We start from the raw sequence: 26,895 nt of genomic DNA on the forward strand, positions 1-26,895 counted from the left end.
ATTGCGAGGACATCTCCTGTGCACAGCCCTTTTCAGATCTCCCCACAGATGTTCAATTGGATTCAGCTCTGGGCTCCGGCTTGGCCATTCCAAAACATTAATGTTATGCTTTTGTGGATTTGGATGTGCGCTTTGGGTCGTTGTCATGCTGAAGGGTGAACTTCCTCTTCATCTTCATATTTTTAACGGACACCTGAATGTTTTGTGCCAAAATTGCCTGGGATTTGGAACTGTTCATAATTCCCTCCACCCTGACTAAGGCCTCGGTTCCAGATGAAGAAAAACAGTTCTTTGGGTGATGTGCAGTGTTGTTTTTGCGCCAAACATACCTTTTGGAATTATGGCCAAAAGGTTCAACCTTGGTTTCATCAGATCATAACACATTTTCCCACATGCTTTTGGGGGACTTGATGTTTGTTTTTGCAAACTTCAGCCGGGCTTGGATGTTTTTCTTTGTAAGAAAAGGCTTCCGTCTTGCCACCCTACCCCATAGCCCATTCATTTTGCTCTAGGCCTCTTGGAAGCCTCCCTGACCAGTTGTCTTCTCGTCTTTTCATAAATTCTGGAGGGACGTCCAGTTCTTGATAATGTCTCTGTTGTGCATTGTTTGCGGAGCAAGTGGATTTCTTGTTTTAACGGTAAATATAATAAATCAGTGATGCGATATTCCAGGATTTTTGGGGGAAATAATTAGATCTACAATATATATTTCTCATGACAGGACTAAATCTAAGGTATGATTGTAGCAGTGCGTTGGACCTGAGACATGTTGGATAAAACATATTGAGCCAATTATGGCTTCAAAAGCTTTTTGAATAGGGTCATTGGATTTTTCCATATGAATATTGAAATAGCCAAAAATTAGAATATTATCTGCCATGACTACAAGCTTAGACAAGAATTCTGGAAATTGAGGAACATTGTGTATGGCCCGGGGGGCCTGTAAATGGTAGCTATGTAAAACGATTTATCAGCGTGGTTAACTTTCATGAGTAAAACTTCTAAAGAATGAAAACCAGTGATGTGTTTGAGAGTAAATTAATATTTACAATCATAAATATTAGCAACACCCCCTCCTTTTTGGGGTGCACGGGGGATATGATCACTAGTATAGCCAGGAGGAGAGGCCACATTTAGTGCAGTAGATTCATCAGGCTTTAGCCATGTCTCACACAAGCCAATCTAGTTTATTTACTGCCTTTGGAGCAAGGGATCTAACATTTAGGAGACCCATTTTGAGATGCAAGGTGATAGTAATTTTTATTTGTGACCGAGTTGGAGGAAGGCTTTATCTTAATAAGGTTGTTTTTGTTAGCACTACCTTTTTAAACTATTCTCAGCCTGAAACGAGTCACAGTCGCAATAGGCAAAACTGTTACTAACTACTCTGGCTATGCTATCGACAGACCCCACTATGCTCCTGCACCCTATCTCATGGTGAGGCTATGGAGTGAGACTCCTGTCAATGTTCCTAGATAAAAGAAGAGCACCACTCTATCTGGGATGGAGTCCATTGCTCTTCAGCAGATCAGGCCCTATTCATGGTAGAGTCACAAAAAGAGAGCCAGTTATCTACAAACTCTACCTCATGCGATGGGCAGAACGACTGAGATTCGAAATTCTGCTGTAGAGCTCGTCACTCCCCCTAGCTGGGAGGGGGCCAGAGACAATCACTCAATGCAGACTTCTTTCTAGCTAGTTTACACGCTGATGCTATGTTCTGCTTCGTTAGCTCTGACTGTTTCATCCTAACGTCGTTGGTGCCAACGTGAATAACAATATCTCTGTACTCTCTATACTTGCCAGTTTTAGACTTCGCTAGCACCAACCCCAGATTTGCGGGTAAACAGTGTACGATCACCGGCTGATTCTTTAGTCTAATACTGCGGGTAATGGAACCGACGATGACTGACGGGTCACCGGCTGAACATGCCTGCCGATCATTCCCCTCCGAAGATGGCTCGGTCCTTGACTCAGACTCCAGTGGGAAAAACCTGTTGAAAATCTCAGTTGGCTTTAGCAACGACACAGGTTTAACTGGTCGACAGCATTTCTTCACAATGATCAAGAGGAAGTTCTTGCCCAACTGCAGGAGCTGTGCCGGGGGGCTAACAACACTATAGTTTCTTCCTAGTGGCACAGATGCTGTTTTTTCCATTTCTACACTAACATAATCCTTGCCTGACATTTGCGTCAGAAGCTGAGCCTCTAACTCTGCTATCTTTAACTGAAGACGATAGTTCTCCTCCATGTTGTAGCTACAACAATTACAGTGATAAGATAATGATACATAGCTTTGGGTGTTCCGGGGTGAGTAATTCCGTTAATTATGTCCAAAAAGAGTCCTAGTGTAGAAAAGTTGGGTAAAAGGTCAATAGATAAAAATATTGCGTTGGTAAAACACTTTAAGTAACATTTTACCAATTAGTTTATATAGATTAAAATTGAAAAAGTTTGACAGGTAGCCAGGTACAGCAGGTAATAGCAAGCAGCGTACAGCACGTCAACAATCCCACAATGCAAAGCAAATCTCAAAGTTGACCTCACCTAGTCCAGGCAAGCAGACTCGGCAGTAAAAACTGACCAAAAGCACCTATACTTCCTGAGGACTCAAGAAGTTTGGCATGTCTATAAAAACTCTCACCAACTTTTACATTGACAACATCCTCTCAGTCTGCATTACTGCCTGGTACGGCAGCTGCTCCGCTGCTGACCACAAGGCCCTCCAGAGGGTGGTGAAGTCAACGGAGCCCATTATCGGCTGGGTAGAAAGTTAATTTATTATTATATCCTTATTTTTTCAATTTTCTGTTAGAAGGCCTTTATACTCTGTATGCTTGAAACATTACATATACTCAACAACTTGTCTTTCCCTGTCAGCAAATCATGATGTATCTATCTATCTTCAGGGGCAGTAATGAATGGAATGTTGGCTGAGTAATGCTCCTAGTCTCCATCTATGTGTGGTAGACTAGGCCTTGGGCCTAGCAGAGACCACTAGAAGAAGTCTCCCTTTTGGCGGTACGTCATAATAGCAGCAGTGTGGCTCCTGCTCCATGTATTACAGAGGTGAACAGGACTCTATTCTTTTTGGGAGAGCTGAGTTAGCAAAACCACCAATAGTAACATGCCCCTGCTGTCGTGTGTGAGCTTTCACCAAGTTGTCTGGGCAACCGACATTCTATGATTATCTATGTCTCCTGGATTTATGTCTGTATGCAACCTTGCATTCCCTAGGCTACATCATGACAACAACAATTCTTCGTATGTAAATTTTTGCAAGTGCTAATTCCGTCATCTGTACTGTTGGAAGAGAATATAAGCTTGAACCTGAAATGCCATAATCAGAACAACTGTCATGACACCCCACTGTGTTGGTCTCTGTACTTGTACTCTTATTATCATGACGCTTGTTCTCGTATATATGATTAAACCTGAAATAATTAACTGTTATGGTAATGACTGAAGGTTTTTACTTGATAAATTGCAAACATTTTCCACCTTCTTCAGCTGCAATCTCCCTTCCATGCAAGGGATATACCATAAACAATACATTAGGAAAGCATAGAACATCATTAAAGACTACAGCCACCTAGGCTTTGCAGTGGTCTGTTAATTTTAACCCTTCTGTTCCTCACTCAAAATCTTCCTTTTTGACTTTTTTGGAAAGGAAAAAGGTGCAGTGGCCTCTTAATGTACAGTATATGCTGCCTCTGTGTGATGTCATCTGGAATCACAATGACAGATGATATTTATATATAGTTATATATTTCAATGAAACACGGAAAAGACCCAAAATTTGCTACTTTGGAAGCATGCGTTTCAGCTATTAGGAAGTGGATTAAGGAGAACTCAAGATAAACAGAAATGCTTGTTTTAGGAGCCAAGTAACAAAGAGTTTTGTTGGCAGACCATACAGTGAACCTTGACGGCTGTAGGGTCGTATCCCAAAAAACTGTGAGAAACCTTGGCAGTACTCTTGACCCCGATCTCTTTGATTAACATATATGATATATCTCAAAAGCTGCCTTTATCCATCTTCGAAACATTGCAAAAATCTGTTTATCAAAAAAAATCCATGCTTTTGTCACTTCTAGATTAAATGTATATAATGCTCTAACCCTGATAAATCAATAAATAAACTTCAATTCATGCTGAACACGGTCCTAACTAGAACAAAAAAATTTAACACATTACTTCAGCACTAGCCTCTTTACACTGGCTACCTGTTAAGGATAGAGCTGATTTTAAGGTTTTATTGTTATCCTCTAAAGCAATATTTGGACTTGCTCATACTTACCTCACTGAAATGATCCAGCCATACATACCTACACCTAACATAAGATCGCAAGATGCAGGCCTTCTAATTGTACCTAGAATTTCTAAACAAACAGCCAGAGGCAGGGCTTTCTCTCATAGAGCTCCACTACTGTGGAATGATCTGCCAATTAAGGTTAGAAATGCAGACTCATTGCAAACTTTCAAGTGTCCACTAAAGACTCATCACTTCAGCATGGTCAATGATTAAGGGCAGTCTGGCACAGGGGTGTGAAGGTGAACGAAAAGGCTTGATACTGTCCTGGATTAGGATATAGAATCTGGACACAACCCATATGCATTTACTTATTATTGCAACTTGCATTCTTTAAATGTTTACCCAGTACAGCCAGAAGAGGACTGATTACCCCACTGAGCCTGGTTCCTCTCTAGGTTTCTTCGGCCCCTCTTAGGGAGTTTTTCCTAGCCATTGTGCTTCAACATTGCTGTTGCTTACTCCTTGAGGTTTCAGGCTGGTTGTATTGTAAAAGCACTTTGTGACAACTGCTGATGTAAAAATAACTTTATAAATACATTTGATTGATTGATTGAGTTACTGCTTGCTTTCAATATTGTTCAACAAAGGTTTCAGCAGGTGAAACATGTTGTTTTCAAACTAATATATATAGACATATATAGACCTTCCATTGCTTACTACACTGCATGGTAATAATTGAGTCTGTATCTGTTTACAATTATTTTGGGACTTTAATTGATGACTCTCCTTTAATACACATTCTACACTTGGTAAAAAAAACTCAGGTTAAAGTTGTTATTTTAGAAATGAGTCTTATTTTTCCTTTGAAGGCAGAAATAAACTTGTACTTGCAAATTGTATGCCTCTTTTAGACTACAGGGATGCCATTAACATGCATGCTTACGTTCTCTGGACACCATCTTCCATGGTACTTTAAGGTTCATTACTAATTGAAGAGCCCTCACTCATCACTGTTCCGTACAATGGAGTAGACAGGCCCTCATTGTCGACACGTAGGCTCCCTCATTGGTATTTTTTAATTTACAAAGCTATTCTGGTTTGACACCATCTTACCTTTGTGAACTTATCTGTTAGTTATAAAATCTACTGCTTACGATCACAGGATTTCTATTTCCATTTCTATTTCTTTTACTGAAAATATTGGAGGTCTATCTAGTTGTCAGCCCTTTTTAAACTGTGCATCTTTTCTTAATTGTAGCTTTATTTGTTTGGTTATTTAGTGGCACTGGATGGTATGGTTGCTGTATTTTGATTTCCCTATGTTGTGTGGTTTGTTTTAAATTAGTTTTTGTTTGATGATGTCAGGACAGTTCTGTAAAAGAGATTTTTAATCTCAGTGAGCCCTTTTCTCTGATTCAATAAATGTAATAAAAAAGTCCACATAACGGTTGCTGCCCCACTAAACCGGTTGGCTAGTTGTACACGTGAACTATGTTTACAGTCAAGCAGCACACACTAAGTCTTAGAAGTGAACAAATCTTTCTTCTCGAATGCATTGGTGAGTAGTGCAGCAACATAATGTTCGTATTAGCACCCACAAACAGATGGCGGAACTATGCTCAACTATGCCCCTTTCCAAATAATACATTTGTATTACGTTATCTCCAACTTCAGTGTATTGCTCTGTGATCTTTTTCCTTCAGATTCTCAGCCTGACCAATGACACTTCAACAGTGGGGGGTTTCATCCAAAAAATGTGACTTAATGGTTCACAGGTGGAGGCCAATTCGTCCTTGTGAGGGCAATTTATTCCATCTGTGTCAACTGGAAGCTTCCACAAAACCGAGGGGGGAATACTTGAAAGCAGCGTATTTCACTTCATTTTTCTTGTAAATATGTTGCTTCATAAAATACATTTTACCATACAATTATTTAAAATAAAACATCCCAGCACTGTTGAAACGTCGCTTTTCAGCTGAACTTAATTTCACAATATCTATCAAAAGGAAAGCCCCATCATGATACAATGCTGAAACAGTAATACATTTTATGCATTACAATATTAAAAATGTAATAAAATGCTATGTCTTTATTTAATTGTTAAGGCATTTATGTTTACTGTACATACAAATGTAGTTGTGTACCTGATTGTCACGGGTGTTATTGTCCATCACTGGTGTTATTGTTGTACCCAGCAGAGACCGTGACAGAAGTGATGATAACAACACAGACAAATCTGCAGACAGGATTGCATATCTAAGATGGGAACCAAAGTAGCTCAAATAAAACTTCTTAAATAGTAAATAAATCACTTAATCATGTGATTTGATCAATTATTTTGACTTTAAATGTAAATTGTTGACAACCTTAGAACAGGTTATGACCGCTCATGTCAACTGTTACTCTTTGTTTTGTCATTGTTCTGACCATCCAACAATATGGATAACAATATGGACCAATATGTCAGAACAATATATTTCAAGTGTCAAAAGTGTGTCATGGAGGTGTTATGACAACATTATAAAAGTTTATGACAAGTTATGTCAGCTGATAAAACATGTTATGGTATAGTTCCTATGATGCTATAAAGCGTTAAGATGCAATGTGTAATACAAAGTGGTACCCATCGTTTTAACAAAATTCTATACCAATCAAGAAAAGCCCACTTTTTGGCTCATGTTAACTAATAACATAACTAGATAGCGAGCTATTAAAGAATGAGGAACAGCTTTTGTCATTGCAGAAACATTTAACATCATTTAACAACATTTAACAATCCACATTACTTCATGGTAAGATCAACATTTGGTATTAGCACATTAAATATGCACTGATGTTATCTTTTCAAAGTTAGGAAGGCAATATTAAATTTTATATATTTTCAGTGATAAATGAACATAAAATAAATGTTCCACTGCCAGCAAAATACAAAAACTACCATTTCAATGTGGGTATGATATCAATGTTATCAGGGGCTTGTGGAGAACAATTTGGAGATTTACGTTCTGCTTTTATATCCGCTGTTTTAACAAAGGTCTGGTCAGTCTGCATATCGCACCATATCAGAATCCTTGATTTTTCCTCATAAATTAAAGAGACCAAGACCATTACAGACAGGTAGATAGGCAGATAGACAGACAGCTCACCAAGTCCCAGAGGAGGTCATTATAGGGTAAGGGTAAGAGTAAGTTGCTCTGAAGACAGAACTCAGAGAAAGGCGAAGTAAATAAGGGTGTGAAAGCAAGAAATAGAGAGAGGGAGTGGACAGTGGAAGGAGAGAGCGTAGAAGAGGAGAGGGAAATGCTTCTATTCTAATAGTAAAGCAAGAAGAAGAAGAAAAAGAGAAATCAAATACAGTTCTGAAAAAGTAACAATTCTTGTGCCCCTCTCCTGGGATCCCAAACGTTTCAAATTATTTTGTATCCCTGAACTAGTGTACCTGATTCATATGGTCAAGGGCTTGCTGATCATTTGCCAAGTAGAATCAGGTGTGCTAGTTGTGGAATTGATCAATACATGGAACAGCTGGGGGGTCCCTGAGGATGGTTTGAGAACAACTACTATTAGATCATCCCTGACCATTATCTGACTTACCCTCTAGTTATTCTTGCATTCTGTGTTGTGAAGCCTGTTCTGCTTGCGTGCTAGCAGAGGACTAACCCCACAGGAGGGACTGATTATACAAGACTGGGTTCAACCATGGGTATTTGTTGTTCGTAATGATCACATAAGGTCATGTTAGGTCGACTGCTGAGAGCTTTGCTTTAGATCTTCAAGGTACCTGTATTGCTGTTGATCTACATGCGTGCGTGTGTGGTGATGAATTTCAGAAGCATCAGACATTTGGTTGGGTTCTACATTTGCCGGTCCTACTCCCATTCACAACGGGGAAATAGTGGAATGTTTATGTCAAATATAACAATGCATCTCACACTACAATGTCTATATTTTTTCAAAACCTTAGCGAAACCAGATGTTGGTTACATAACAAGCAAATGAAAATGCTAACTTTGTAAAATCACACCCCGTCATCCTGTTTGACATTGATTAAGCGTGGATGACATTTGCCTTAGAAACGTAAGCCTGGCTATGATGTATTTTCCACCATTTTGAGTATTGTATAAAACACAAGCTACTTTTTTGGCACAGAATGACTAATCCACACAAAATTTGATATGTGACATTTGAAAAAAGGATACTCATCTCAGAATATCTAAGGTAGCAATGGATTATAGGGGTTTATTTGGACCAAAAGTAAATACACAACCATCAGCACCACACGGCTGTTAGTGGCCCACTACTCGATTAGTGCTGCTAATTCTATGCTACAATCAAATGTCCCCTGACTCTAAGCAGGACAGTGCCTGCAAACACCATAATAACTAGGGAGATAATCTTCGGTAAAATGGTGGAAAGTTCTTGACTGGCCTAATAAATCATCATATTTAAATCCAATTGAATATGCCTTACATATGCTGAAGATGAGGAATACTGTAGTAAACTACTATAATGGCTGCATTACAAGCATGGCAGATCATCGCCAGAGAGGAGGCATTGCTTTTCAGGCCTTTTTTTTAAGTATAGTACCAAATACTGTACTTAATGCATATTGATACAATTTCAATTAGTTATCGGAAACCCAGACAAATCCGAATAAATGAACGGTACTACAAATGGAGCATAAGTAATTTCACATCTCTCAAGGTGTGTTGCATTGTTTGAGCATTAACATGTAAATATCTGGAAGGTGTACCTCTGAATCCTACTTAGAAGTGTCAGACACTGATTCCCTGTCAAGCTTCTAATTGCATCTCCCAGTAATCCCGTGGTTTGTCTGGGATGTCGGCGTTGTGACAATGGCACTTCTCTCTTTGAGAAAGATCAGCGGCAGCCCTCCTGACTAAGGCATCGAAGCAACAGTGTGCACCTGTTCCCCCTCTGTTGCAGCAGGATGATAAAGAACCATGATGGCGTTTGATGTATGAGGACTTTGATGTCACTTTGACAACAGCTCAATGATGTTTTAGGGGAACTAGGGAAACCACTGTGTTTACTTGTCTGGTCTCTCTAATCTGTCTGAAGTAAGATGCTGCCAACCATAGGGCGTAGACATCAAGTTCAATACAATGTCACTGCCATTTGGGAACATGAAAACCTTATGAAACCTTAGTCAGCCAATGGAAAAAGCAAACAATTCTACACACAGTACTAGATATTAACAGTATGTCGTGTTGGCTGACATGGTGAAGCTTTGTGATTAAAAAGATAAACACATTTTACTGTATTTTGTCCTATATTTTGTGATTAAAGCCCTGCTTCTTTTCAACAAATCCTGACAGATTAGGGAATCGATGTTGAGATATTGTATGTTTGCCGATGCCGATCTGGTTGCAGACATTCAGCTTTCTCAACAAAGAATCCTTGCGCAGAGGAAGGAACACACTCTCCGGTCTTCTACCTCAACTCAGCTCACAAGTGCCCCAGCCACCACAAGCAATCTCTAGAGAGCAACGAGGTGAGCTAACCAAATTGAATTACCATTCCCCAAAACATGGTAGGTGCTGGTCTATTTCGCTGGCCCCTGGCAGGAGTTTCCTGGTGCTAATCCATTAGCAGGATTCAAACCCTGAAAAAAAGCATTTAAAGTCAAATAATGGAGTTGGTTATGCCGAATAAGGACTCATAAAAACTAATAATATTAAGTATGTTATTTGTAACATTGTTTAAATGAACATCAGTATTCATTAAGCGGTCTTAATGATGGGAGATAATATGCGGTTTCATATTTCTACAGATATGAATCGTATTAGCTATAATCGAGTATTCCATACAGCAAGCACTGGGAAGTGTTCTTATTAATTCCTCGAGGTCTTTCTAAATAAATTAATACAGATATTTTGCTTTCACAGATTGTCTTTCCCTTGCACTGTAAATATATGTGCATGTTTTAGAAACATTTTGACCAAGCAGTTATTACCATGCCAATCTTGATAAGCATATGTGTGTCTGCACGCATTCGTGCGATGCGCATTCCTGCCTACATGTGAGTCTTACGTGTCTGCTACCACTGGTTGTTTCTGAAATTGCATCTACATTAAATACTTATTTCACAACTTGCAGGTACAGTAGGTCTACATAATTTAGTCAGGTGACATCTATTCTATTATAAGTGTTTGGATGTTTGACGTGTTTTTCACCCTCTGTTTTCAGCAAAGAAAAGAGATTGAAAAAAGTATTTCATCTTAAAGGGAAAAACTAAAAAGTAAAAGCTGTGCAGCTGATTAATGCACCATCATACCACATAAAGTAGTGTGTGTGTGTGTGTGTGTGTGTGTGTGTGTGTGTGTGTGTGTGTGTGTGTGTGTGTGTATGTATGTATGTATGTATGTATGTATGTATGTATGTATGTATGTATGTATGTATGTATGTATGTATGTATGTATGTATGTATGTATGTATGCATGTATGTATGCATGTATGTATGCATGCATGCATGCATGCATGCATGCATGCATGCATGCATGCATGCATGCATGCATGCACGTACGTATGCAAACACCATATAGAATCACCTCTAGACCTTTTCTTAGCTCTCTTGTGGATTAACTAATGATGCAATGACACACCTGGTCAGGAAACAGATGAGGAGCCAAATATCCAATTTCATTAGGTCCTGTGGGTGAAATATTATCATTAAAGGTGCCATTTGTAAAATGTCCACCAAACAAATGCAGAAACAAGATAATTAAGATATAAAGACTACTAGTTAGCAAGGTTATTTGAAACAGAGTACTTTGCAAAACATTTGTTATTATCAGCCTACACATAATTATTTGGATGATGTTCTGGAGACAAATATAGGTATTGCTGGGAGGAATACTGTAATGCTTCTAGTTGGTGTCATGTTGGCAAGGAACCAGGCGCAGGCAGATATCGCATTCGTGGGTTTTAATAAACAACAAACAAACCAAACACGAACAGAAAACAATAACTAATCTACTGAATGAAAATAAAGTGCGCGACAATGCGACAATGCAACTTAACAACTAACATACAAACACCACTCACCAGCATACAGACAGCGACAATGATCCACAATGTGGGGAGCAGAGGGGAAACATTTAAACACATACAAACGATACAAATTGGGACCTGGTGTGAAGGATTGAAAACATGTGACAGTCCGGGATGTGTTCGTGAGATATGGGAACTTGAGAATATATGGCACGGTGGCGCTGCTGCTCACCGCACCATGACAAATACACAGTATGATATGGATGTGAAAATTGAGCTGTTGACCATATTTCTCCTTCTCCTATTTCTCCATAGCTTCCTAGTAGTAAGCTTCCCATAATATATCTCTTTCCAGTGCCACACTAGCCTGGGAAATGTGTACGCCATGGGCTCTGTAGATTGGAATTCCTAACCACACAATGTATAAGGGTAGCTAAGACATGAAGCCAGTAATTTGTTATCTCTTTAGCTCAAACATAGGAAGCTCTGTCGGTTTTCTGCCCCTACCCTAAAAATGTACCGTAGCTATATAAGAGATAATTGTTTGCTTTTCGTTGTCATTATACCATAAGCAGCTAGGTTACAAGAAAGGTAATTCTAATCATTGTTGCTTGATAGTTGTAACATAGTTTGCTGATGTCTAGAATTGTAGATTCCTCTTAGAGGGGTGATTTTCATAAACCCACTACGTTCCTCCATACATTGTTTTATCTATGAAAAAAACACTTACTGTTAATATACACCAATCAGCCATAACATTGTGACCACCTGCCTAATATTGTGTAGATCCCACTTTTGCTGCCAAAACATCCCTGACCTGTCGAGGCATGGACTCCACTAGCCCTGTGAAGGCATGCTGTGGTATCTGGCAACAAGACGTTTGCAGCAGATCATTTAAGTCCTGAAAGTTGCGAGGAGGGGCCTTCATGGATCGGAGTTGTTTGTCCAGCACATCCCACAGATGCTCGATTGGATTGAGATCCGGTGAATTTGGAGGCCAAGTCAACACCTTGAACTCGTTGCTGTGTTCCTCAAACCCTTCCTGAGCCATTTTGGCTTTGCGGCAGGGTGCATTATCCTGCTGAAAGAGGCCAATGCCATCAGGGAATAACGTGGCAACAATGCTTAGGTAGGTGGTACGTGTTAAAATAACATAAACATGAATGGCAGGACCCAAGATTTCCCAGCAGAACATTGCCCAAAACATCACACTGCAACCGCGGGCTTGCCTTCTTCCCATAGTGCATCCTGGTGCCATGTGTTCTTGAGGTACAGTGAGGGCCAAAATTATTTGATCCCCTGCTGATTTTATATGTTTGCCCACTGACAAAGAAATGATCAGTCTATCATTTTAATGGTACGTTTATTTGAACAGTGAGAGATACAAAAAAATCCAGAGAAACGCATATCAAAAATGTTATAAATTGATTTGCATTTTAATGAGTGAAATATGTATTTCATCCCCTCTCAATCAGAAATATTTATGTCTCCCAGGTGTCTTTTATACAGGAAAGGAGCTGAGATTAGGAGCACACTCTTAAAGAGAGTGCTCCTAATCTCAGTTTGTTACATGTATAAAAGACAACTGTCCACAGAAGCAATCAATCAATCAGATTCCAAACTCTCCACCATGGCCAAGAACAAAAAGAGCTGTCCAAGGATGTCAGGGACAAGATTGTAGACCTACACAAGACTGCAATGGGGTACAAGACCATCGCCAAGTTTCTTGGTGAGAAGGTGACAACAGTTGATGCGATTAGTCGCAAATGGAAGAAACACAAAAGAACTCTCAATCTCCCTCGGTCTGGGGCTCCATGCAAGATCTCACCAATGAGCAATGATCATGAGAATGGTGAGGAAACAGCCCAGAACTACACAGGAGGATCTTTTCAATGATCTCAAGGCAGCTGGGACCATAGTCACCAAGAAAACCATTGGTAACACACTATGCCGTGAAGGACTGAAATCCTGCAGCGCCCGCCAAGTCCCCCTGCTCAAGAAAGCACATGTACAGGCCCGTCTGAAGTTTGCCAATGCACATCTGAATGATGCAGAGGAGAACTGGGTGAAAGTGTTGTGGTCAGATGAGACCAAAATTTAGCTCTTTGGCATCAACTCAACTCGCCGAGTTTGGAGGAGGAGGAATACTGCCTATGACCCCAAGAACACCATTCCCACCGTCAAATATGGAGGTGGAAACATTATGCTTTGGGGCTGTTTTTCTGCTAAGGGGACAGGAAAACTTCACCGCATCAAAGGGATGATGGATGGGGCCATGTACCGTCAAATCTTGGTTGAGAACCTCCTTCCCTCAGCCAGGGCATTGAAAATGGGTCGTGGATGGGTATTTCAGCATGACAATGACCCAAAACACACAGCCAAGGCAACAAAGAAGTGGCTCAAGAAGAAGCACATTAAGGTCCTGGAGTGGCCTAGCCAGTCTCCAGACCTGAATCCCATAGAGATTCTGCGAAAGGAGCTGAAGGTTCGAGTTGCCAAACATCAGGCTTGAAACCTTAATGACCAACAAGGATTTTGCCACCAAGTACTAAGTCATATTTTGCAGAGGGGTTGAATACTTATTTCACTCATTAAAATGCAAATCAATTTATAAAATGTTTGACATGGTTTTTCTGGATTTTTTTGTTGTTATTCTTTCTCTCACTGTTCTCATTTTTTCATATTACACTATCATATTGGGCAGTTAAATTACACATTGAGTCAGTTTACAGTGGTTCTCAAATGGTTAAAGATCTGTCAAATTCAATTTTATTACATTTCTTAAAAAAGGTTCAACTAGACATATCAGAGTAATAAACCAAAGTGCCCCAATGGTAATTTGTTGCACTGTGCATATTTTCCCAGGTAACATTTACAAACCAATTGTACCTTTGATGTGGCAAATGTTAATATAAGCTAGGTAGGCTGACGGTCAGTTATATTAGTTAGTCAAACTGCATTTATTTTAACAACTGCTAGCACACAAATCCTGTTGCAGATCATGACACCGATATCAAACGCTACAGTAATGACTTCCATGTATTTCTTTACTGAATTTGTTTGACTGTGTAGGTTGCAGGGAGATGTTGTTCATCTGTTCTAGAATTCTGACACCATCCCTGAACATAATTTATGTTTTTGTTTGTTATGATTTCTACATTTATTGTCAAAACATACTCCACCCGCCAGCTGAGAATAGGGTTAAGACTAAAAGACGACAGCTTGAAGAAAAAGGCTGAATATCTCATGTTGCCATGTAATGCTGTTACAACAGTACAAACATAGTAAAACCTGAATAATATTTATGCAGGAAAATTATTTTATAGAATTAGTAGCCGGCTACATCAATTTGGGATTGCCCTGGTAGCATTATTTATTAACTGTATAATAAGTGTCTAATTGTGTACAATATGTGAGAAGGACCAAAGTACTTTAGCATCTTGTCAAGTCAATTTATCAGTTTCACTGCAACTGAAATAAATTCCAGGTCTTTTATGGTTCATGTGTAGTTAGAAACCTCTCAAAATTATTTATTGTGATTACTGACTGCTCTCGTCAGAGTTTCAGTTTGTAAGTGTTACAGATACTTAGTGATATTGTCGTTGAATAGTAGTTTACACTGGGAGTGATGAACAGGGACTCTGTGTTCAGCTGGGAAATGGCCAATAACTTAAGGGTAATGGGATCTGAAGGTAATGTTAATTTTGTTCTATCACTGAGGAAAGAAAACTACAGAGGGAAAAGTGGACTTAGAACATGCCCAAAGTCTCTTCAGCTTAGGAACTGAAGAGACCTGAGGTTGTTTAACAGTATGGTTTGGCATGGGTTTAAATGGGAAGTTGATTTTGATTAAACTTAAAGCCAAGTAAATGTATCTTTAGAATTACTTTGATGCTTTGAGATCACAAACAGTAGGTATTTCTTTCATCATTATTAGAAAATGTTTTGGTGTTGGAAGTACGGTCTAAAGCTTTGGTTTTCAGTGTTTACGACCTTATTGATGTACTGACTTGGTTTGGATGGTTTCTTTCTCTTACAGTGGTCTATAATTTATGCCATCTCGTATTATGCATGCCATCTCCATGGAGTTACATTTTTAGATTACAACCTAAAAAAATTGCCATGTTGAACAATAAATATTTAAGTTTGCATGGTCGGGCACATCTTAAATTGAACATTTAAGTAATTTAGCAGACACACTTTTCCAGAGCATAGATGTTTCTTACTGACCCCTTTTGGGATTCAAAACCACATAGCCTTGGACTGCACCAGGCTCTAATCAAGTGAGCTAGACAGGACATCAACAAAAGTACAAATGAATCATTCAAGTATATTTGTATATCAACAACATTTGGTGCACATTTAGTAAAAACCCAATTATTGTGCCACCCCAAAAAAAACTGCTGGACATACTTGGCAACCCCAAGCATGTTCTGGGCACATCACTATTATCAACGACACGCTGCTGTTATAACTGGCACATTCATTACTCTTCAAATATTTTGACATTGAAATTTGGCTCACATGCTCATGGATGAGACTTGCTTACCATAACAATATCTCGGACACTAATGGCATTGGTTTAACAAAAACTGTGTGAATGGTCTGTCTTACAGACTCTGAATTCACAAAACTGCACTGATTTGCCCAGGGGGGCAGTGCAGTTTATGTGGTTGGTAATGTGTTTTCTGTTGCCTTGTTTATGATTGTCTCAAATTGCCTACATGGCAGCTTTGGTCCCATAGCTGTAGTCTGGCTAGCTCAGATGTCACACAGGGGAAGATAAGGTGACATTGGAGGTTGAACTTGGCAGAACCGGTAAATGGATATGGTAGAGGTCACTAAGAGAAGAGAAGTGCATGTTCGGAGGTCTAACTGCCATCACGTTAAAGGGAAATGTCACTGCTGCTCTATTTAATATATACGTCCATTAATATGGTATTAACATGTCAATACAACCTGGCCATCTACATTTCCTCGCTATCCTTCAATGTCATGGTTGAATGGAACATTGTTGAAACAAGTTCAGTGGCTCTGTTGAACAAAGAAATATCTCTACCCCCACTAGTGGGATCGAGCATAGGTGCAATGCAAAAGCCAGAATAATTGCTGTAAAACATGTTTGTTTGTTTTGGACCAGAGGGCAGAATTGTTCAACCAATGACATCATTTGTTGATCTTTTCCTGCGCACAATTTCAGAAATACTGCTGTGGTGCGTGAATGTCTGAAACACCTCAAATCACTTAAAATTATTTATCGACACTAAAAAAACTAAAATAATCAGGTATTATAACACCAACAAAAACAGGACACTTTCCTTCTCCATTTGTAGTCGATTACTGTGCTATATGATAGCAAAGTCGTCAAAGCCACCTGATCAAAGACTGGTATGGAGAAACCAAAAATAAGAATGTTTGAAGATATCAGTGACATCAGTGTTTTCTTTAAGAAATATTTCCAAGATATACAGCGCCGTAAAAAATGAAGATACCACTGCAACTTTTTCTTTCCTTTCCAAAAAAGTTGAAAAGGAAGAGACCACTGCAAATTGAATGCTTCTGTTCCTCACTCAAAACTATCAATTTCAACTGTTTTGGAAAGGAAAGCAAAAGGTCCAGTGGTCTTTAACTTTTTTCCAGAGCTGAAATACTGTATCTCCTTGCAATTTCTTATATACACTCACCTAAAGGTTATTAGGAACACCATACTAATACTGTGTTTGACCCCCTTTCGCCTTCAGAAGTGCCTTAATTCTATGTGGCATTGATTCAACAAGGTGCTGAAAGCATTCTTTAGAAATGTTGGCCCATATTGATAGGATAGCATCTTGTAGTTGATGGAGATTTGTGGGATGCACATCCGGGGCACGAAGCTCCGTTCCACCACATCCCAAAGATGCTCTATTGGGTTGAGATCTGGTGACTGTGGGGGCCATTTCAGTACAGTGAACTCATTGTCATGTTCAAGAAACCAATTTGAAATGATTCGAGCTTGGTGACATGGTGCATTATCCTGCTGGAAGTAGCCATCAGAGGATGGGTACATGGTGGTCATAAAGGGATGGACATGGTCAGAAACAATGCTCAGGTAGGCTGTGGCATTTAAACGATGCCCAATTGGCACTAAGGGGCCAAAAGTGTGCCAAGAAATCATCCCCCACACCATTACACCACCACCACCAGCCTGCACAGTGGTAGCAAGGCATGATGGATCCATGTTCTCATTCTGTTTACGCCAAATTCTGACTCCTATCTGAATGTTTCAACAGAAATCGAGACTCATCAGACCAGGCAACATTTTTCCAGTCTTCAACTGTCCAATTTTGGTGAGCTCGTGCAAATTGTAGCCTCTTTTTCCTTTTTGTAGTGGAGATGAGTGGTTCCCGGTGGAGACTTCTGCTGTTGTAGCCCATCCGCCTCAAGGTTGTGCGTGTTGTGGCTTCACAAATGCTTTGCTGCATACCTCAGTTGTAATGAGTGGTTGTTTCAGTCAAAGTTGCTCTTCTATCAGCTTGAATCAGTCGGCCCATTCTCCTCTGACCTCTAGCATCAACAAGGCATTTTCGCCCACAGGACTGCCGCATACTGGATGTTTTTCCCTTTTCACACCATTCTTTGTAAACCCTTAGAAATGGTTGTGCGTGAAAATCCCAGTAACTGAGCAGATTGCGAAATACTCAGACCGGCCCGTCTGGCACCGACAACCATGCCACACTCAAAATTGCTTAAATCACCTTTCTTTCCCATTCTGACATTCAGTTTGGAGTTCAGGAGATTGTCTTGACCAGGACCTCACCCCTAAATGCATTGAAGCAACTGCCATGTGATTGGTTGATTAGATAACTGCATTAATGAGAAATTGAACAGGTGTTCCTAATAATCCTTTAGGTGAGTGTAAATATACATTATTGAATGCACATACCTATTGCATTGTCCAAAGTCACTCCTATTGCAAACAAGTTATCCATCCTCTTAAAATATTTGTGAAAGTAATGAACAGTAATATTATCACCTCCATTGATTATGTTAAGATGTAAAACAAATTTACAGTTTAAAACAGTGATGCAAAACAAGTCAAGACAGCATTAGCTAAATGTCAATAACAACTGGTCTTCTATTCAGTGACCCACAGTTCTTAAGCTACAATATAGGGCCAGAGCACATCACTGTGTAACTTGCATTATATATAACTCTGAATGGGCTTTAGTATTATCATGAAGGTTTCACTGTGACCAGCTGCTGTTTAAGGCCTTTAAATGGTGCTAAATTATGAGGTAGAAGAAAACTGTAAAGTATAATGAGTTTTACTATGTGGCAAGCAAGTTATTGTTGTCATTATCTGCTGTTACTGACACCTTTGTAGAAATATTGGTATAGTCTAGCACATCTTTCCTTCTGCAGGATTCTAAGTCAGCCTTTGAATTGTTCTCTGTTAGAGTTATGTACTGCACATGTGTTGCCTAAATTGTCTGCCACAGTTTGCCAAATGAAGAGCTACACTAAACAATACCAAGAGTAGCAAGTCACATTTTGATTTCCCTTCAGTAAATATACACATTCTACTGTAGGTGACCAAGAGGATCTCAAAGCCTGAGAAAAACCAAGCAGAAACTTGTAGAGGCAGATTCTTTGTGTACATCTCTATCCTCAACAAATATGGGTAAAGCTATTCAGTTGTTTTTACTAGCTAAACAATATGAAAACAAAATAGTGTCATTGATAGTGCACAGCTCTATATATTCTCTTTGATTAGTAATTAGGCTTTGATCTGGCTAAAAATAGTGGAGGATCCTGCACCCCATTGGCACCTGACCAGTTCTGATATGTAACTATGGGGACGTGAGCTATCATGAGGAACACACACGTGATTGGTGGGTTAATGTTGATCTGTCTTTGTGCTTCTCCCCTCCCCTCAGCTGTGATCTCTCATATGGTTTCTGTCTAATGATTGACATTTCTTTTGCATATAGGTCAGTCAGTAGAAGGTAAGTCAAGACATCCACTGGGTGAGGAAAAACAACTATTTAGGAAACCTGTGATATTGTGTGGTTGGAAGAACAGGTGCTAATTACACCAAACTCAAAGAACAATTCAAGTTCTTCTATTTTCTCTCTCTTCCTCTCTCAGAGCTCCTTTTTTTGACTAATTAGTGGAAGCAGGAACTTGTTTTTCTGCTGTTAATGAAACAGAAAAACAGTTAAGTCTTTTCATCACAGATATATTGTTTTTTATAAGCAGGGGTTATATTTTAAAGCAGCAGATCTGATATGTGTTTATTAATTGAGAGGTAGGCTGAGGTAGTCAATGGGTTGAGTCAAATTGTTATGGGGTAAGACAACGGGAATGGACACAATGCCAGTGTTCTGGGCCCTGAAGGGCATTTATTAACAAAGAGGGCATGTAAAGCGAAACAAACGTAAAACCCTGCAGTCGGATACAGTTTTGTGCTGTATCTTCTTTCCTTCCACTGCTGCCCAGAACTGCTTTTTTTTTTTAAGTGATGGGCTGCTCGGCACTCACACTGGATACTGTTCTGATCTTTTCGACACTTACAGCATCGGATAGAGACGTTCAGGGCTGGCCCTAGGCATAAGCCACAGGGGCCCCGATCACCAGGGGGCCTCATCAAGGGGTGTCAGCCGCGCTTGATTAAAGGGCTGTATTTTGCAGCCCTGGGCCAGTTGGTACTCCCTGAAGTGTTGGCCTGACACTGATACCAGAGTGTGCATTCGCGCCACAAAGGATAATGCAAAAGGCATGGGTTCATCATTGGGGCCAATTTACCTGACACCCAGGACCTCTATATCAAGCATTGTAAGAGGAAGGTCCTAAAAATAGTCAAAGACTCCAGCCACCCAACTCATAGACAAGTACAGCTTCTAACCCCAATAAGTTAAATTTGACTTATTGATGTATTACTCAATGGCAAACCATAGGTGCAGGGTGCAAAGCTAACTTATTTTCTCACGGACCCTGATGGGCCAGTTGGTCTGAAATCTACTGACCTCTGGACTGTAATTTTACTGGCCCAAACTGAAGTAAAAAAACACAATGTAATTGTATTTTATACATACAGTGGGAAAAACAAGTATTTGATACACTGCTGATTTTGCAGGTTTTCCCACTTACAAAGCATGTAGAAGTCTGTAAAATAATTTTTATCATAGGTACTCTTCAACTGTGAGTGATGGAATCTAAAACAAAAATCCAGAAAATCACATTGTATGATTTTTAAGTAATTAATTAGCATTTTATTGCATGACATAAGTATTTGATACATCAGAAAAGCAGGACTTAATATTTGGTACAGAAAACTTTATTTGCAATTACAGAGATCATACGTTTCCTGTAGTATTGACCAGGTTTGCACACACTGCAGAAGAGATTTTGGCCCACTCCTCCATACAGACCTTCTCTAGATCCTTCAGGTTTAGGGGCTGTCGCTGGGCAATACGTACTTTCAGCTCCCTCCAAAGATTTTCTATTGGGTTCAGGTCTGGAGACTGGCTAGGCCACTCCAGGACCTTGAGATGCTTCTTATGGAGCCACTCCTTAGTTGCCCTGGCTGTGTGTTTCGGGTCGTTGTCATGCTGGAAGACCCAGCCATGACCCATCTTCAATGCTCTTACTGAGGGAAGGAGGTTGTTGGCCAAGATCTCACGATACATGGCCCCATCCATCCTCCCCTCAATACGGTACAGTCTTCCTGTCCCCTTTGCAGAAAAGCATCCCCAAAGAATGATGGTTCTACCTCCATGCTTCACGAATGGGATGGTGTTCTTGGGGTTGTACTCATCATTCTTCTTCCTCCATGGCGAGTGGAGTTTAAACCAAAAACGAAATCTAGTTATCTGCACCATTTGGACAGAGATATAATGACATTTAAAAAACATCTGTCAATTATAAACATTTTATTTAAACAAATAAAAATAAACAATCAAATACTATTACAAACAACTACCGTACAACCACTGCTGCCTGAACCTTCTGTTTTTAAATTTATATTTATTTTAAATTGTAAGCAATTCGGAGTTCATCTGTATATCTAAAAGGTTGTGCTGTCCATGTACGCCACTTGAAATTCTCTGTCCAGCTTGGTATAGAGGGGAGTCCCAAATTCTTCCCTCTTAGAAGAGAACTCGCCCTGTATAGAGAAGTTCAAGAAAAAAAGGGTTGTTTACTATACAATTACTGGACTTGTCACTGAAAATAACCAAAACAACTGTGAGCATTACATTTTTTATAATTTACCATTGTCTGCTCAAATTTTACTGAAATAATATTTTACACATCCCATTATGATGACACCAGTGTGTACTAATGTTTTAAAGAACACTTTTTATATATTGTTGAATACATAACAGAAAGTGCTTGTCTTACAGAGGGCTGGATTCGAAAGAAAACATTTGAAATCACAGGCTGTTCCAATTTGCTTGAATTTTATCACAGCAACTCATAATGTGACTCAAGAGGCCCCCAGGTGCCTCTATGCGCCCCTGGCAACGGCTGGGCTTGCTCCTGATGAGACAGCAAGAGGTGTCCTGGGGGATCTCCTCCCAGACCTGAATCAGGGCATCAGTGAGCTTCTGGACAGTCTATGGTGCTACTTGGTGGTGTCAGATGCACCGATACATTACATCCCAGAGGTTTACAATTGGATTCAGATCTGGGGAAAGTGAGGGCCAGTCAATGCAATCAATGCCTTCTTCATCCAGGAACTGCCTACACACTCTGGCCACATGAGGCTGGGCATTGTCCTGCACCAGCATAAGCTTTGAGGATTTCATCCTGGTACTTAATAGCAGTCAGAGTACCAGGGCTTAGCTCTTAGGGGTTTGTCCCCGCCACGTAAGCAGCTGTCACTGAAAATGTATTATGCACATGCATCAGCCAATCAGGGCACGTCTGCCCCTATAAAAGTACCTGAGCCCATAGCTCCCCCTCCCGACAAATTCCCGGTAACTAACATTATATGTCGTGGAGCTCCGCCCCCTAGAGGGCGTAGCTCCTAGTGGTTTACCGCAGAGCGAGCAAGCCAGCATATACTCCCTGCCGGACCCAAATCAGAATCTAACGTGACTTGCTGTGTCAAGGTCCAGAAGACTGTCCCCAAAACCCTAAGCACACACACCCATAAAGACTGCCAACAGCAGGAAGAAATGAGTGTATACAAGGAATGCGTACATGACTGTAAAGGAAAAGGACCAAAATACCAATTCACCAGGGAATTGAACCCAGGTCACAAAATCGGTACGCAGAAGCAAATACGCTAGAGCATTACTTCCTAGAATTTATTATCTATGGATATAGCATCTTCTTAAATAGCAAATCATTTGTGTTAGGATTTTATTTCATGTTCATTGGTCCCTGCCTTGCTGCTTCAGACTGCATTCTGCCGATTTGAGATTGCAGTAATAGGCCATAGGCTAAGCGTGAATGTGCAATGTAATGTACATTGTACGGGTGAAAATATAAATTTGTATGCTCAGAATGTTAGTGTGATCAATGACGATCACACAAATTGAATTCCAAGAGGGGCTGACAGCCGGTAGCCCCACTACAGCGAAATGTCATATTTCAGACCTGATTGGCTGTCTATCTGGCGCCAACATTAATCGACAAGAAGAGCGAGGATGGTAGATTGTCTTAGCCAGCTTATTTGCTTCAGAAAAACCAGATAACTTTAGAAAATGAATAAAGCAGATTTCATACTTGAGCACCAGTTTGAAACCCTTAATGTAGAGAAGAAACTTGAAGTAAAACGACTTGGTACCCATCAGCCACAGGATATTGTCATCACTCAAACTGCTGGTAAAAGAAACCATGGGTTTAATGTGGAGTGGTTTTTGAAGAAAAAATGGCTAATGGTTAGCATACAATAAAATGCTTCTGTTTTCCATTTCTGCTATTTGGTCGAGATGGAACTTGGTCGAGGACGGGTTACAAATATTTGAAACATCTTTCTGAGAGGATTGTAAAACACATAACATGTGTGGACACCTGGAATATTCAGATGCTTTTTCGAGACTAAGTGTGAGGGCGATTTGAGACTTCAGAGTCACTATGAAGCTCAGCCCATCTTCAAAGGGACATCTGGCACTGTACACAACGAACTGTTAGACTGTATGTATGAAGTGCACAGGGAGGAGATAGCCAAGCAAGTGGACGAGACATCATTTGTTGCCATACAGGCAAATGAGACAACTAATGTCTCCTTTAAATCACAAATGGTGGCTGCCACCTTTCACTATTGAACAGACGAGCCAGGCCGATGAGTAACCAACACAGCGCCAGTGATGAATGAGGCATGCAAGACAGTCATCTCCCAGGTGGAGCAGAGGTTTTCACAAAGTGACCACCTGATCGCTGCCAAGCTGGTTGACAGCTCGCTCTTCCCAGAATATTTCCTGTCATCTGTGCATGAGTGTTGTTATGGAAATTTTGAACTAAGGTACATTTGAGAAATGTCTGTCTTTCTATTGGCTGGTATGTAAATCTTTACTTTGATTGTGACACACGTCTGTATGATATCAGAGGATTATTAGGTATCTGGGCCATGTCCTCCTGCCTAGACAAAGAAGGTGTCAGTCCTTTCTGTTCTTTAGGAACATAGGAGAGAGGGATCTGGTATATGTCTTAGGGGTCATTCTTGATTGGTCACAGTAGGTTGTAGGGTTAATCATCTGCCGACCTGGAGGTTGTCTAGATGCTTTAAGTTTCCCTTAAGGGTTGAGAAAGTTAACCACATGAGGGAAGACACCATGTCCCTTGTGTCAAGCCCAGGACATGTGATAGAACAAAGGGCATGTGTTTGATTAACATGAGAACGATGGGCGACGACTTACCACACCCCTTTTTCTATGTAATAAATACGGATTGTTCATGTATGGAGTTAGAGACTCCTCGGATGATTATGTCTGTAAGCGTTTGACGCGTCTCTCATATTTGCATAATAGTTAATAAAACTGTTAGTATGTGCCAAGAGAACTTTTTGTCTCTATGTTCCTTACTCCGAGTGTCGATACATTGGAATTTCCATCACAGTGTGTGGTGAAACTATGGCCTCTAGTAAATGAAGAGAAGTTGAAGTCTGAGCTGACCACTCTGTACCGCCACACTGAGCTTCACACTGGTAAGACGGCCCTGTCTCTGTTAAGATTCCTCTATGAGAACAACCTAGAGGAGGCTTTTGCTGAGACTGTCACTCTGCTGAAAATTATCATAACAACACCTATGACGACATATGAGTCAGAGAAGACCTTTTCCACCTTGAAGAGGGTAAAAACCTTCACTTGCAATACCATGGGACAGCTGCGAATCAACGCATTGGCCATGTTGTCCATCAAAAGCCAGCTGATTCAGCAGCTACATGACTTCATTCCCAAAGTAATCGAAAAGTTTGCCCAGAGGAAGAACTGCCGTGCCACCTTTCCCTTCAAGTGAGCCCTCAGCCTTGGTGAGTGAAACCATATTTTATCATACCGCCTTTGTGGTGCTGGTCCGTGCATTGGTCATATTTTTGAGCTAGATCGATTGATATAAATGGTGACGAGTGTCAGTGTGTCCATGTTTATCTATTAAGGTTGTTGTCATAGAATGGATCTGTATCCCATGGATCTGTATCCCATTGTTGAGCTCATTGCTGTTCGTGTATGGCCCTGTAGGCACATTGGTGTTTTGTGGAGCCACGCAGTTTGTTGATGTGTTAAATAATAGGCCATGAGGGTCTCTAACAGTGACGGTGTCCTTGATGGCGTCTGACTGACGCTCCAGGGTGTTGTGGGGCACGAGATAAGCGCACCTCGGGAGAAGCAGAAGAGCTGCGTCTGGCAAAAGGAAGACTGCATCCCAGTTCCTCCTTGTCTGCGTTTATCTTGCGGAAAGACTCGATACCTACGTGGATGACGTCGCCGAAGAGTCCTGCTTGAGATAAAAGCACGTTAAACAGGGGATACCGCTCCGTGTCCTTGAGAGACGAGAGGGAGAGCCATAGGTGTCTGTGACCGGCCACGGCCGATGCCATGGTCTGAGCCTGTGTGAGGGGCAGGATAGCCTTCATGGAGTCAGCGATCTCCCCTATCTCGCGAGAGGTATGGGTTGAATCGCGCTCCAGAACCTCGGTCGTAGCAGAAGCCAGAATGGCAATGTTGTTAGACGCTGCCATAGATTGCGCCGCCAGTACATAAGCATTGTCCAATAACTGGGGAGCAAGCCTGTCCTTGTGGCAGGAGGGGCTTCTTTCCATGCCAGCCCATTGACAGCAGGAAATGCGCAGCCAGCACAGGTTCCAAGGGGGGAAAAGCGTTGCTAATAGCGGACTGCCTACCCACCACCTTAGTGAAGGGCAGGTAAGAAAGCCCTCACAGAGAGGGGGGCGTCCCAGGAACTCTTTAAATGCCTGAACCTCCGGTGCGGGAGTGTCAGCGGCTTTGAAAGATTCAGCCCAGGAACCGTAGGACATCCTGGACTTCTCCCTAGGCGATGGAATAGGAGGAAGAGGCAGCTAGATCCTTAGAGCGGCTCTCTCTCTAATCCTGGAAAATTCCACCTGGAGGCAGAGGAAATGTTGTTGTCCACTTCCAAGGCAAGAGGAAAAGGAGCAGTAGTGCCACCTGCAGGAGCAGAGGCGGAGTCACCGCTGGAGGACTCCAGGATGTAGTCCATATCGACATCTACCTCAAAGAAGTTTGTTCTCTGCACGCAAGTAGAGAGAGACAAGGACATGCAGACAGCGCAGGAAGGAGGGTCGGTAAGTGCGAAGGTCCCAAGCATGACGCACAAAAATAGTGAGTGTCCCCACTAGTGGACAGGTCGGCGCAACGACAAGCAGTGGCGAAAAGCTTCTTCAAAGTAAAAAATTTTAATAGTAATTCCAAGCTTTAACAAAATTGTGTTGGGGTTGGTGTTACAGTATCACTCTGATTGGCCGTTGGTGTTAGGGTATCATTGATTGGCTGTTGTTAGAACAAACCATTTTCACAGAAAAAGGCTTAATCATAATGCTGTATGAAAAAAAAACAGCAGTGAAAAAAAATATGAATCCCTTCATCGATGCAATTCTTCTGTGTAATAACTGTAACTTTCTTGATAGTGCCGGACATTATACGTATGCCAGTTATCAGACTAGTATTATAAATTATATAGGAAAATTACATTTATATTTAATGTTACAATATTCTGAACAGCACTTGCCCGTCCAGGTTACAGGTTAGGCTACCGGTTACAGAATGCCTGATTAAAAAGCGGTCAAAATGTTTTTCTACACAATGAAATACAACGAGAAACATTATATATATTCGGAAAGGGCGAGCACAACAAAGGCTTTTATGGGGATGTCCATTTTGTTTTCCGACTTTGGACACCGGAACACGATCAACTTGGATTAACTTGGGTGTGATGTAATTCCCAGTTCCAAGTTCCAACGTCCGAGGTAAATGGAACGCACCATAATACAATATTCCGTCCACTCGATGTTAGGTCTGACTGGCCACAGGCCAGCAGCCCATCATTGATGTTGAACCCTGTAGGTGTAATATCTGCCTTTAGAAAAAGGATGAAGCAGTCTTGTGGATGCTAGTTAGCATCTCCATAAATGTTTGAAAGCAGCTGAAACGGCCTCTCTGCAA

General features: G+C 40.8%; 1 long non-coding RNA gene across 1 annotated transcript; it reads right to left on the reverse strand.

Annotated features, from left to right (window-relative positions):
- Nucleotides 1-9,256: 9,256 nt before the first annotated feature.
- LOC105029223 lies at nt 9,257-11,341 on the reverse strand. The gene is made up of 3 exons (XR_829464.3): nt 11,324-11,341; nt 10,882-10,928; nt 9,257-9,881 (listed from the first exon to the last, which is right to left on the reverse strand). It is a non-coding gene; the product is annotated as an uncharacterized LOC105029223 (long non-coding RNA).
- Between the last annotated feature and the right edge of the window lie 15,554 nt (nt 11,342-26,895).

The sequence above is a fragment of the Esox lucius genome, chromosome 16 (assembly GCF_011004845.1).
Source record: "Esox lucius isolate fEsoLuc1 chromosome 16, fEsoLuc1.pri, whole genome shotgun sequence".
In the NCBI taxonomy this organism is placed as follows: domain Eukaryota; kingdom Metazoa; phylum Chordata; class Actinopteri; order Esociformes; family Esocidae; genus Esox; species Esox lucius.